Source organism: Nerophis ophidion, unplaced genomic scaffold (assembly GCF_033978795.1).
Source record: "Nerophis ophidion isolate RoL-2023_Sa unplaced genomic scaffold, RoL_Noph_v1.0 HiC_scaffold_138, whole genome shotgun sequence".
Taxonomy (NCBI): domain Eukaryota; kingdom Metazoa; phylum Chordata; class Actinopteri; order Syngnathiformes; family Syngnathidae; genus Nerophis; species Nerophis ophidion.
This window is the reverse complement of record NW_026907060.1, coordinates 172501-185000: the sequence shown is the minus strand read 5'-3', so window position 1 is coordinate 185000 and position 12500 is coordinate 172501. Positions and strand designations below refer to the sequence as shown.

The following is a 12500-nucleotide window of genomic DNA, read 5'->3' as shown; positions in this document are numbered from 1 at the left end:
TTCAAATTGATCTCCTTAAAATCAAACAAAAATGGAGATTTAATCCACAACTATTTTAAAGAGTATATAAACAAGATTATCCAAGATTTTATTGAGGTGAATGATAATGGAGAGGTCTCAGACTCCACATTGTGGGAAGCTCTTAAAGCTACTGTGAGAGGATATATCATTTCATTTGAAATCTCAAAACAAAGAGAAACAAGAAAAAGGCAGAGAGAATTAGAAAAAGAAATGGAAAAAATTCATATCAATTCTCTTTTGCAGTCTGATTACAATAAGATGCTGGAACTGAAAAATGAATACAACTCTCTTCTTCTTCATGGGGAAGTATCTAAACTCCTGCTGAAAAATAAACAAAAACATTTTGAAATATCCGATAAACCACAAAAACGTCTATCTAGACAGCTCAAAGGAGATCAAGCCAAAGCTGCTATTCACAAAATATGCTCAAAAACAGGTGAAACATGTACAGATCTAAAGGATATCAATAATGTCTTCAAAGACTTTTATTCAGAATGATATCAATCTAATTCAGCTATATCGGTTAATGATTTCAATGATTTTTTTACCACATTAAACTTACCTCAACTGAGTCCAAATCATCAGAATTCTTTAGACAACACTATTTCAACTGAAGAACTGCAAAAAGCACTGAAATCTTTCTCCTTGAATAAAAGCCCTGGTCCAGATGGATTTGGTGCGGAGTTTTATCAAGCTTTCAGTGAAATACTATCCCCTATAATACTTAGAATGTTAAATGATTCTTTTGTGAACAACAAACTTCCAAGTTCTTTGTATGAAGCCCATATATGTATAATACCAAAAAAGGGAAAAAATCCACTTGATCCAGCCAATTATAGACCTATCTCCCTGCTCAATTTAGACCATAAGATTCTAACTAAGGTACTCGCAACCACATAACAGAAATGATTCATCCAGATCAGGTGGGTTTCATCCCGGACAGACCTTCTTTTGGCAATGTACGGAGATTACTGAACGTATTGTACTCTGACTGCACAGGAAACAAAAAGGCTGCCGTCCTGACTCTGGATGCTCATAAAGCTTTTGATTCAATTGAGTGGGCTTATCTTTTTCATGTTCCCAAATTATTTGGATTGGGAGAACATTTCATAAAATGGGTTCAAATCATTTATTCTGCACCAAAATCATATGTCATAACTAATAATGTAATATGGGATAGTTTTGAATTACACCGCGGAGTGAGACAGGGTGACTGCCTTTCGCCCTTACTCTTCAATTTGGCCCTCGAACCACTGGCTATTGGTTTAAGAATGAAGTCTAATATTAAAGGATTTTCAGTGGGCTCATCTCACTTTATGCAGATGATGTACTTGTTACACTTACTGAGCCAGAAGTTGCACTACCACTTCTTTTAGAATATGTAGACTCTTTTGGTAGAATATCTGGTTATAAAATAAACTGGTCCAAAAGTGAGCTTATGTTCCTAGGAGATCATGTTGAGATCAGTCAAAATCCAGTTCAAGTCGCAGAAAATTACATATCCTATCTTGGCTTAAAAATATCTCAAAATGATGAATCATTACTAAAGTTGAACTTTATTGAAGCCTTTGAGAGACTGAAAGTGTGTATTGAGTATTGGAAGACCCTACCTCTCTCTATGTTAGGCAAGGTGAATGCTATCAAAATGATCACCTTGCCAAAATGTATTTATCTTTTTCAAAATTGACCAATTGTAATTCCTGTAGATTTTTTCCAAAAACTTGAATCTTTAGTTCTAGATTTTGTGTGGGGATGTAAAAAACGCAGAATATCCAAAAAGCACTTATTTAGATCTACAGAGGAAGGGGGACTGGATCTTCCAATGTTCAAAAATTATTATTGGGCATCAAATCTGAACGCATTGACCTATTGGAAGATGGGGTCCCCAAATAATGAATCTCTTAATTCTGCTCCCTTATGGCTGAAATTGGAACTGCAGTCATTAGTGAAACCTTATACATCATTGCTATCGCTACTTTTGACTAAACCAGTCTCTTCAATTAAATCAATACGTCATAGTGTTGTAGTACGAAATTCTATCAAAATTCTTTCTCCAATTAAAAAACAATTGAATATTTCCAATGTAACTATGTATTCACCAATATATCACAATCATGCATTTATTCCATCGATAACAGATACAACATTTTTTGACTGGTACTCAAATGGAATTAAATGCATCAAAGACATTTATGTCGAGGAAAGTCTTGTGTCATTTGAGCAATTGCGAATCAAATTTAATTTGTCCCAATTCAGTTGGTTTTGCTATTTGCAGGTAAAAACATTTATCAAAGAAAACATTTCAAAGTCTCAGCTGGTAAATGAAAAACATCCTCTTTTAGAAGTATTAAATTTACCACCCACAAGTAAAAAGTCTATCGCTAAATTTGTCAGCTGCTTCATTATGTCCATGACATCAGCAGACAGTGTTCAAAGAGCATGGGAACAGGAACTAAGAACAACAATACCCAATCAGCAATGGGAACAGACACTCTCTCAAATTCACAAGTGCTCAATTAACAGCAGACATAGGCTCATACAGTTGAAAGTGATTCATCCTTTTTACTATTGGAAAGTTTTATTACACACATTTTATCCTGATACATCTCCACTTTGTGATAAATGTAAATCTGCTGAAGGATCATTGTCTCACTCCTTTTGGGGATGTCCAATTATTCAATCATTTTGGTCCAGCATTTTCTTTTTTTACTCGGGGGTATATCAGAGACAAATTGTCCCTGATAGGGATATGATCTTATTTGGGTGGTCTTCAGAAACACAAAAGCTTCCAAAACATATTAGAAGTGTGTTGCTGCTTAGGACGGTTTTGGCCAAAAGACTCATTCTCAGAGACTGGAATAGTCTATCTGCACCCAACTTCAGGAACTGCTTAAATGAACTTGTGAATGTAATGACTCTTGAAAAAATAAGATTTATAAACTCTACAAATATGAACAAATGGGAATTAACCTGGAAACCTTTACTGACATATATTGAAGCATAACTTATAGACATTTCAAGAAAAACTAAACTGCCATCTTATTGTAGTTGTATTCCTTTTTTATCTTTATTGTTATTATCTTTTGTACTGATTCAACACTACACTTGTTTTTCTTGTGTCACTTCTGATATGGTTTTGTCATGGTTTACTTGCTTTTTTCTTCAGTTTTTTTTGTATTGATCAAGCCCTGTAACTTTTCCTTTTTTTCCCCTCTAAGTGTGTACGGTGGACAGGCCCTCGGGAGGTGATCTTGTGAACACTTGCTGAGGATCCTTGATGCCGAGGTATGTTCATCCATTTTGCTGTGATCTGGATAGCCTGCTGATCGTGAGCCGCAGCAGGATGGATGGATATATGTATATATATATGTATGTGTGTGTGTATGTGTATATATATATATATACAATATTTGGGTATATTTTCTAATAATGTCTGTACTGTAAACCTTGAGTTGTTAAAGTTCATGTGCACCTCTCTCCTCAAGTGTGTATGTGTGTGTGTATGAGTGGATGTGACTGTTTGTCATTTTAACTGTAAAATCAAATCAAATATATTTGCACAAAAAAAAAAGTAAGATGAAATGTTTCAAATAAGGGTGATATTTGCTTCTTTTCTGTCTGATAAGATCATTCTTCTCACTAAGCAGATTTGATGTTAGTGTTTCACTTGTTTTAAGGGTTTTGCTCCTAAATGATCTCAGTAAGATATTACAGCTTGTTGCTGAGATGTTATAGAATAGAATAAAATACAATAGAATGGACTTTATTGTCATTATATTTGCATAGAACGAGATTAAGGACTCCAACTTAAGGTGCGGTAGTGGAAACAAATATGGGCACGAGAGGTAATAAAGGAAAAACTATCAATTGAAATAAACAGACTACAATCCAATAAAAATAAGAAGCAATCCTGTACAATATACAAAACACTATAGAAATACAAAATACTGTACAATATACAGAACAAGACAAGAGTACCAAAGTAATAAATAATAATCAGTGTCGGACGTATTGCACTTGAAGGGAATAAGCGGTAGAAAATGGATGGATGGGTAGTATTGCACAGTAGGGTATTAGGGTAGGATATTGTATAGGGGTGAATTATTATTATTATTATTATTATTATTATTATTATTATTAAGTTAGAGTTCAACATGGTGACAGCTCTGGGAAAGAAGCTGTCTCTGAGTCTGTTTGTTCTGGCTCTGATGCACCTGAAGCGCCTGCCCGATGGTAGCAGGTGGAACAGGTGGAAGCCGGGGTGTGTGCTGTCCTTGGTGATGCTTTTTGCTTTGTTGAGGTACCGGGAGTTATGTCAATCCTTCAAGGAGGGCAGGGGGCAGCCGATGATTTTTTGTGGAGACTTTATGACCCTCTGAATCGCCTGTTTGTCTGCTTCGGTGCAGCTGGCGTACCACACTCTTATGACCTATATTGAGTAAAACATGCTTGAAACTAGAATATCAACTGTTGCAAATCTGTGTCATCAGCACAAGTACAAAACTGCTTTTTTAAAGTAAAAAATGTCTTACTTCAAGCATGAAAAAAAAAATCATGATGCCGAACGCATATCGTTACGTCAAGATAATGGCCTTAGCGTTTACTTCATGTAAGAATACTCTTCAACATATTGAGGAAAAAGGTCTCTTTTTTTCTACCAAGAAAAGTGCACTTGTTATTAGTGAGAATATACTTATTTTAAGGTATTTTTTGGTCCATAGAGGTTTGCTAATTTGACCTGTTTTGGAAAGTCTTGACAAGATAAACCTTCTTCTTTTATTGGCAGATAATATTGCTAAATACCCCTAATTTTAGTTTGTTTTTTTCTCGTTTTTGAACACTGACTTTTTGCAGTGCAGGATGTTTCCTACCAGTTTGAAGCCATGTCTGAAGGGTTCCGAGGTGGAATGTTCTGCGCTGGCCGATGGCGGCGTCGGGGGGGGGGGGGGGGCACTGCACCGCATGCCCATGGTGACGAGGAAACAGCTGACGCAGGCAACAACGGCATAGACCAACATCTGAAGGATGACAGGTGAACATTTATTTTTACCTTGAGATCCTTTAATCAGCTATTCCGTAATTCTATATAACTCACCAAAAGTGGGAGTTGTGCCGTGCGAGCGATCTTTGGAGACGCCATGTTGGCGATGAGGATGCCCAGCGGGTTGGCTGTGGAGGAACAGCGGGCTAAAGATGATCACCTCCATGTCAAGTGTCTCCCATAAAATTGCTCATAGACACCTTGTAACTCACTTGGTCTGCCAGAGCATAAGACCATGTAGCAGGAAGGGATCAGTGTTGCCAACGTAACCACTTTCTTGCTATATTGCGTAATCAGACCTCTTTTTCCAAAAAGTGACTCATCCATTGGAAAGACTTTTGTAGACCATGAATGCATCTGTGGGCCCCTCCCACATCTAAAATCACTCTAGGGATGTAACCATGAATGGTATTAATGATAACCGCGGTAAAACACCCCACAGTTAGTATTACCATTTTAAAGGGCGGTACAGCTTGGTTGGTAGAGCGGCCGTGCCAGCAACTTGAGGGTTCCAGGTTCGATCCCCGCTTGCGCCATCCTGGTCCAGTGGTTCTCAAATAATAGGACCTCTTTAAATACTTGACAGTTTGAAGCAGTTTTCAATAGAAGTAGTGAATTCAATAATTAATTAATGTTTTACAATATATATTTACATATGTAATAATATTGACCAATATTCTTGTAAATTTATAGTGAATTTAAAAGTACATTCGTTAATTGTGGAACTGTGACAACACTCATTCTAAACATGAATGTTTTGCATTTCATGTTTTTTTACAGCCATTTATGCAAAATAGTGGATTATTCCAAGGCAAACCACCGCCGCCAACAAATACACTATATTGCCAAAAGTATCTGGCCACCTGCCTTGACTCACATATGAACTTGAAGTGCCATCTCATTCCTAACCCATAGCGTTCAATATGATGTGGGTCCACCTTTTGCAGCTATTACAGCTTCAACTTTTCTGGGAAGGCTGTCCACAAGGTTGCCGAGTGTCTTTATAGGAATTTTCCACCATTCTTCCAAAAGCGCATTGGGGAGGTCACACACTGATGTTGGTGGAGAAGGCCTGGCTCTCAGTCTCCATTCTAATTCATCCCAAAGGTGTTCTATTGGGTTCAGGTCAGGACTCTGTGCAGGCCAGTCAAGTTCAGCTGCATCAGACTCTGTCATCCATGCCTTTATGGCCCTTGCTTTGTGCAGTGGTGCACAATCATGTTAGGAGCGTGGAATTGTCCAAAAGGTTTTGGTATCCTGGAGTATTCAAAGTTCCTTTCACTGGAACTAAGGGGCCAAGCCCAACTCCTGAAAACCAACACCACACCGTCATTTCTCCGCTGACCCCTCTCTGTCAGTTTACATGGTCTACTAATTGGTAGCTGAGTTGATGTTGTTCCCAAACTCTTCCATTTTCTTATAATAAAGCCGACAGTTGACTTTGGAATATTTAGGAGCGAGGAAATTTCGCCACTGGATTTGTTGCAAAGGTGGCGTCCAATGACAGTTCCACGCTGGAAATCACTGAGAGCGGCCCATTCTTTCACAAATGTTTGTAAAAACAGTCTCCATGCCTAAGTGCTTGATTCTATACACCTGCGGCCGGGCCAAGTGATTAGGACACCTGATTCTCATCATTTGGATGGCTGGCCAAATACTTTTGGCAATATAGTGTAGATTGCAGTCCTGTGGGGGAAACACTTCCACATTTCTCACTCACCCATGGAGGCCATCATGTTGGCCGTGGCTCGCTGGTGATCGGGGAACCACAACGCCGCCATCTTGGTGGGCGTGAAGATGATGAGCGGCTGCGCCACCGCTGCCAGCTTCTGACCGAAAAACACCACCGTCGAAGCTTTCTTCTGCATAAGAAGTGGAAAAATTCTCCGTTTTCCCGAAATTCCGTATTACCATTTGTCATTTCAACATGTTATTACTTCAACAATTCTCCACCGATTGAGAAATTGTCCAAGACATCAATAAATTTAGATTAGATACTACTTTATTTATTCCTTCAGGAGAGTAAATGCCTTGGCAGAAGACACCTCCTGATTAAATGTAAAACTACAAAGAGCAGACTGCCAAAGATGCCTATACCGCAGGATTTCTTATTTTTCAAATAATCATCAAATGTTGCCGTTGACATCAGTGATGCTATTCGGACCAGAAATTATATATTTAGTAAGTAGAGCGAATAAAGAAGGAGACCGGGCAACAGCTGCCCTTTCCTGTAGGGAATTTTAATGTCCAGCAGATGTCAGTATTTAGTGACACAGGATCAATACAGTTTATAAATGTGTCAAAAGGCTGTGCAACGCCTCATCAACCCATCACTAACAATCACACAGGTCAGGTAATGTCAAGACTTTAATCTACACTGGACATAGGCAGTCTTCTTTACTGTAAAAGACTTTTTGACAAATCAATCAAACAGAGCCTCCAGTCAAATGACAAATTCAGTATTACTTTTCAACAGACATTTATTTAATCTTGTTGTTTGTGGTCTGGACATTTGACACAGGAATTTAACTTTCCCACACACCATCCTGAATCACGGTTTCAATCGTAGTCCATGTTAACTACCAAACCGTAACTTAAAAGGGTTGGTTGAACAAGTATAAGGACTAGCAGGTCATTACTAATGTTGCTAATAGGCACAGTACTCATGGACTAAGTTTTGGGGAAATTCCTATTGAAATCAATGGGACATCCTTCAAAGTTCCACTTATTCCGTCTGATTCCAACTGTTCCAACTTCAAAATTTTCAGACTCTTCAGGAATTGTCTTCTTGATTTCAACAATGCTAAAATAATTCCGGGATTCCAGTTCATCATCAGCATTGGAGCAATCACACGCAATTCCTTCAGGAATTGCCTCATCTAGTTTTTAATGTTTAATAAAAAATAAAAATAATGATAAAAAAAGATACAATACAACATTTCGAAGTTTTAACCTATTCAAACCATTCCACCTTCGACTCATTGCCCCATTCTGGAAATTCAAACTTCCCCTTTTCCTTGTCAAAAAAAGTTGAGTATTTTCCAGAATTCCTGCTTTTCCGAAGCCCTATTTCCACCCTTTTTCTGGCGACTACACCTTCCACATTTTTCAACGTGTTTTAACTGTTCCACCGTCAAAGCTTTCTTCTGCATAAGAAGTGGAAAAATTGTCTGTTTTCCTTTAATTCCGTATTACCATTTGTCATTTCAACATGTTATTACTTCAACAATTCTCCACCGATTGAAAAATTGTCCAAGACATCAATAAATTTAGATTAGATACTACTTTATTTATTCCTTCAGGAGAGTAAATGCCTTGGCAGAAGACACCTCCTGCCAAAGATGCCTATACCGCAGGATTTTTAATTTTTCAAATGATCATCAAATGTTGCCGTTGACATCAGTGATGCTGTTTGGAACAGAAATGATATATTTAGTAAGTAGAAAGAAAACACAAGGAGCCCGGGCAACAGCAGCGAAGGTCTGCCCGGCCGCCGGGCAGCCCATGCATGCTGTGCCCTCCGGGCAACAGCAGCGAAGGTCTGCCCGGCCGCCGGGCAGCCCATGCATGCTGTGCCCTCCGGGCAACAGCAGCGAAGGTCTGCCCGGCCGCCGGGCAGCCCATGCATGCTGTGCCCTCCGGGCAACAGCAGCGAAGGTCTGCCCGGCCGCCGGGCAGCCCATGCATGCTGTGCCCTCCGGGCAACAGCAGCGAAGGTCTGCCCGGCCGCCGGGCAGCCCATGCATGCTGTGCCCTCCGGGCAACAGCAGCGAAGGTCTGCCCGGCCGCCGGGCAGCCCATGCATGCTGTGCCCTCCGGGCAACAGCAGCGAAGGTCTGCCCGGCCGCAGACTGGCTGCGTAGTCCTTATAGCTGTTCAACCAACCTTTTTAAGTTACGGTTGGGTAGTTAACATGGGCACCAATTGCCTCGTACCTTAGTAGCTGTTTAGCCAACCCTTTTAAGTTACGGTTTTAAGAAGTACCAAGTGTTGAAACCGTGGGTCAGAATGGTGTGTGTAAAAGCAAAATGCCTGTGTCAGTCTCCCAGCATTGGAGCGTTCGTATACAATTCCTTCAGGAATGGCCTCATTTACTTTTAAATGTTTAATAAAAAAGGAAAATAACTATAAATAAAGATACAACAATACAATGGTTCCACATTTTTTTAACCTATTACACCATTTTGGAAAGACCAGGATTTTCCAAAATTCTTGCTTCTACAAAGTCTTTGCAGCGATTACTCTTTTCACAGTTTTCAACATGTTACAACTTTCAGAGTCCAAGGGTTTTGCTATTGATAGAACATTGACGGTCTACTTCACTGTTTGGGCAGCACATCAAAATCACCAGTCGATTGTAAAACCAATATCGAATGTCACATTTTAACAGAGCATTCGTCAAAAAGTTTGCTTTCACAATTTTACTATCAGGGAGACTGACAAGGGCATTTAGCTTTTCCACACACCATCCTGACTCACGGTTTCAACGATTGGTACTTGTTAAAACTGTAACTTAAAATGGTTTGCTGAACAGCTATCAAGGTTCGATGCAATAGGCGCCCATGTTAACTACCCAACCGTAACTTAAAAAGGTTGGTTGAGCAGGTATAACGACTATGCGGCCAGATTCCCAGGTGACTGGGCATTTCATTGCTACTGTTGCCCAGAGGGCATAGTATGCATGGGCTGCCTGTGCAATATCTCAATTCCTAGTTATTCTGAACGATAATTAGTGGGAGACCCGACAACACTGATGCATCGACATCTGCGTCGAGCTCAATGAACCAAACACTGTGTCAGTGTGCAGTAACAGCTAATCCTTTCGATAGCTCAGTTGATAAAGTGGAAAGCTGTATTAGCTTATGCTGAGTTCTTTAGGGCACTGGTTCAAATCCAGCTCGATGGATCACTCATTACGTTTTTACCATGAATTGATTAACGTGGAATCCGACCCCTACTTAAGTTGAAAAACTTATTCGGGTGTTACCATTTAGTGGTCAATTGTACAGAATATGTACTGAACTGTGCAATCTACTAATAAAAGTTTCAATCAATCAATCAATAGTGCGTAATCAGAGCGCATGTGTAAAAAAAAAAAAGAATTCCCAGTCCACAACTATCCTCATTCACAACACGTTCTCTTAGATTTCCATGTTATGATACATGTTCACATTATTTATTGACTGTATCTAAAAAGTATTTAAAAAAATATGGTATTATTTAAATGAAGATATGAAATAATCCTAAATGAAATTCAATGACTTGGTTTATATTATTGGATATACTCGGTCATAAAATCATTGTCAGTTGAGTTGGTCCATAGATTTCCTGTAGGGAATTTTAATGTCCAGCAGATGTCAGCATTTAGTGACACAGGATCAATACAGTTTATAAATGTGTCAAAAGGCTGTGCAACGCCTCATCAACCCATCACTAACAATCACACAGGTCAGGTAATGTCAAGACTTTAATCTACACTGGACATAGGCAGTCTTCTTTACTGTCAAAGACTTTTTGACAAATCAATCAAACAGAACCCCCAGTCAAATGACAAATTCAGTATTACTTTTCAACAGACATTTATTTAATCTTGTTGTTTGTGGTCTGGACATTTGACACAGGAATTTAACTTTTCCACACACCATCCTGAATCACGGTTTCAATCGTAGTCCATGTTAACTACCAAACCGTAACTTAAAAGGGTTGGTTGAACAAGTATAAGGACTAGCAGGTCATTGCTAATGTAGCTAATAGGCACAGTACCCATGGACTAAGTTTTGGGGAAATTCCTAATGAAATCAATGGGACATCCTTCAAAGTTCCACTTATTCCATCAGATTCCAACTGTTCCAACTTCAGGAGTTGTGTGCTTGACTTCAACAATGCAAAAATAATTCCGGGATTTCAGTTCATCATCAGCATTGGAGCAATCACACGCAATTCCTTCAGGAATTGGCTCATCTAGTTTTTAATGTTTAATAAAAAACTAAATAACGACAAAAAAAGATACAACATTACAACATTTCGAAGTTTTAACCTATTCAAACCATCCCACCTTCGACTCATTGCACCATTCTGGAAATTCAAACTTCCCCTTTTCCTTGTCAAAAAAAGTTGAGGATTTTCCAGAATTCCTGCTTTTCCGAAGCCCTATTTCCACCCTTTTTCTGGCGACTACACCTTCCACATTTTTCAACGCGTTTTAACTTTTCCACCGTCGAAGCTTTCTTCTGCATAAGAAGTGGAAAAATTCTCTGTTTTCCCGAAATTCCGTATTACCATTTGTCATTTCAACATGTTATTACTTCAACAATTCTCCACCGATTGAAAAATTGTCCAAGACATCAATAAATTTAGATTAGATACTACTTTATTTATTCCTTCAGGAGAGTAAATGCCTTGGCAGAAGACACCTCCTGCCAAAGATGCCTATACCGCAGGATTTTTAATTTTTCAAATGATCATCAAATGTTGCCGTTGACATCATTTTTATGCACTGAAATTTTTTACACTGAATTTTTTTCAAGCTGAATTTTTTTACATTGAATTTTTTTACACAGAATTTTTTTTATGCTGAATTTTTATACCCTAAAACTTTATACACAACACTTTTATACGCCGAAATTGTTTTCACTGAATTTTTATGCACTGAAATTTTTTACACTCAATTTCTACACAGAATTTTTTTTTCACTGAATTTTTTTCACATTCGTTTTTTCACACTGATTTTTTTTTACGCTGAATTTTTATACACCAAATTTTTATACATAGAATTTTTTACGCTGAAATTTTTCACACCTAATTTTCTTTACGCTGAAATCATACACTAAATTTTTATATACTGATTTTTTTACATTAAATATTTATACACTGAATTTATTTACAAATACTTTTTTTACACTTAATTTTTATACATTGCATTTTTTTTACACTGAATTTTTACACACTGACTTTTTATTCACTAAAATTTTTTACACTAAATTTTTATCAAGCTGAATTTTTTTACACTGAATTTTTTTTATGCTGAATTTTTACACCTTGAATTTTTATAACACAACACTTTTATACGCTGACATTTTTTTCACTGAATTTTTATGCACTGAAATTATTTACAGTCAATTTTTACACACAGAATTTTTTTTTGCACTGAATTTTTTTCACATTTATTTTTTTACACTGATTTTTTTTACGCTGAATTTTTATACACCAACATTTTATACGCTGAAATTTTTACTATGAGTATTTATAGACAAAGCATTTTTTACGCTGAAATTTTTCACACCTAATTTTCTTTACGCAGAAATCATACACTAAATTTTTATATACTGATATTTTTTACATCAAATATTTATACACTGAATTTCTTTACAAATACTTTTTTTTTACATTGCATTTTTTTACCCTGATTTTTTACACACTGAATTTTTGTGCACTGAAA

At 37.7% G+C, this 12500-nt stretch overlaps 1 long non-coding RNA gene across 2 annotated transcripts in view; it reads left to right on the top strand.

Annotated features, from left to right (window-relative positions):
* Nucleotides 1-12500, top strand: part of LOC133547623 (uncharacterized) — a 27043-nt gene that overhangs the window by 2749 nt on the left and 11794 nt on the right. For both annotated transcript variants that reach the window (XR_009805525.1, XR_009805524.1), the window contains exons 2-3: nucleotides 3240-3306; nucleotides 4876-5053. This is a non-coding gene — a long non-coding RNA (uncharacterized LOC133547623). The remainder of the gene's footprint in view (nucleotides 1-3239; nucleotides 3307-4875; nucleotides 5054-12500) is intronic.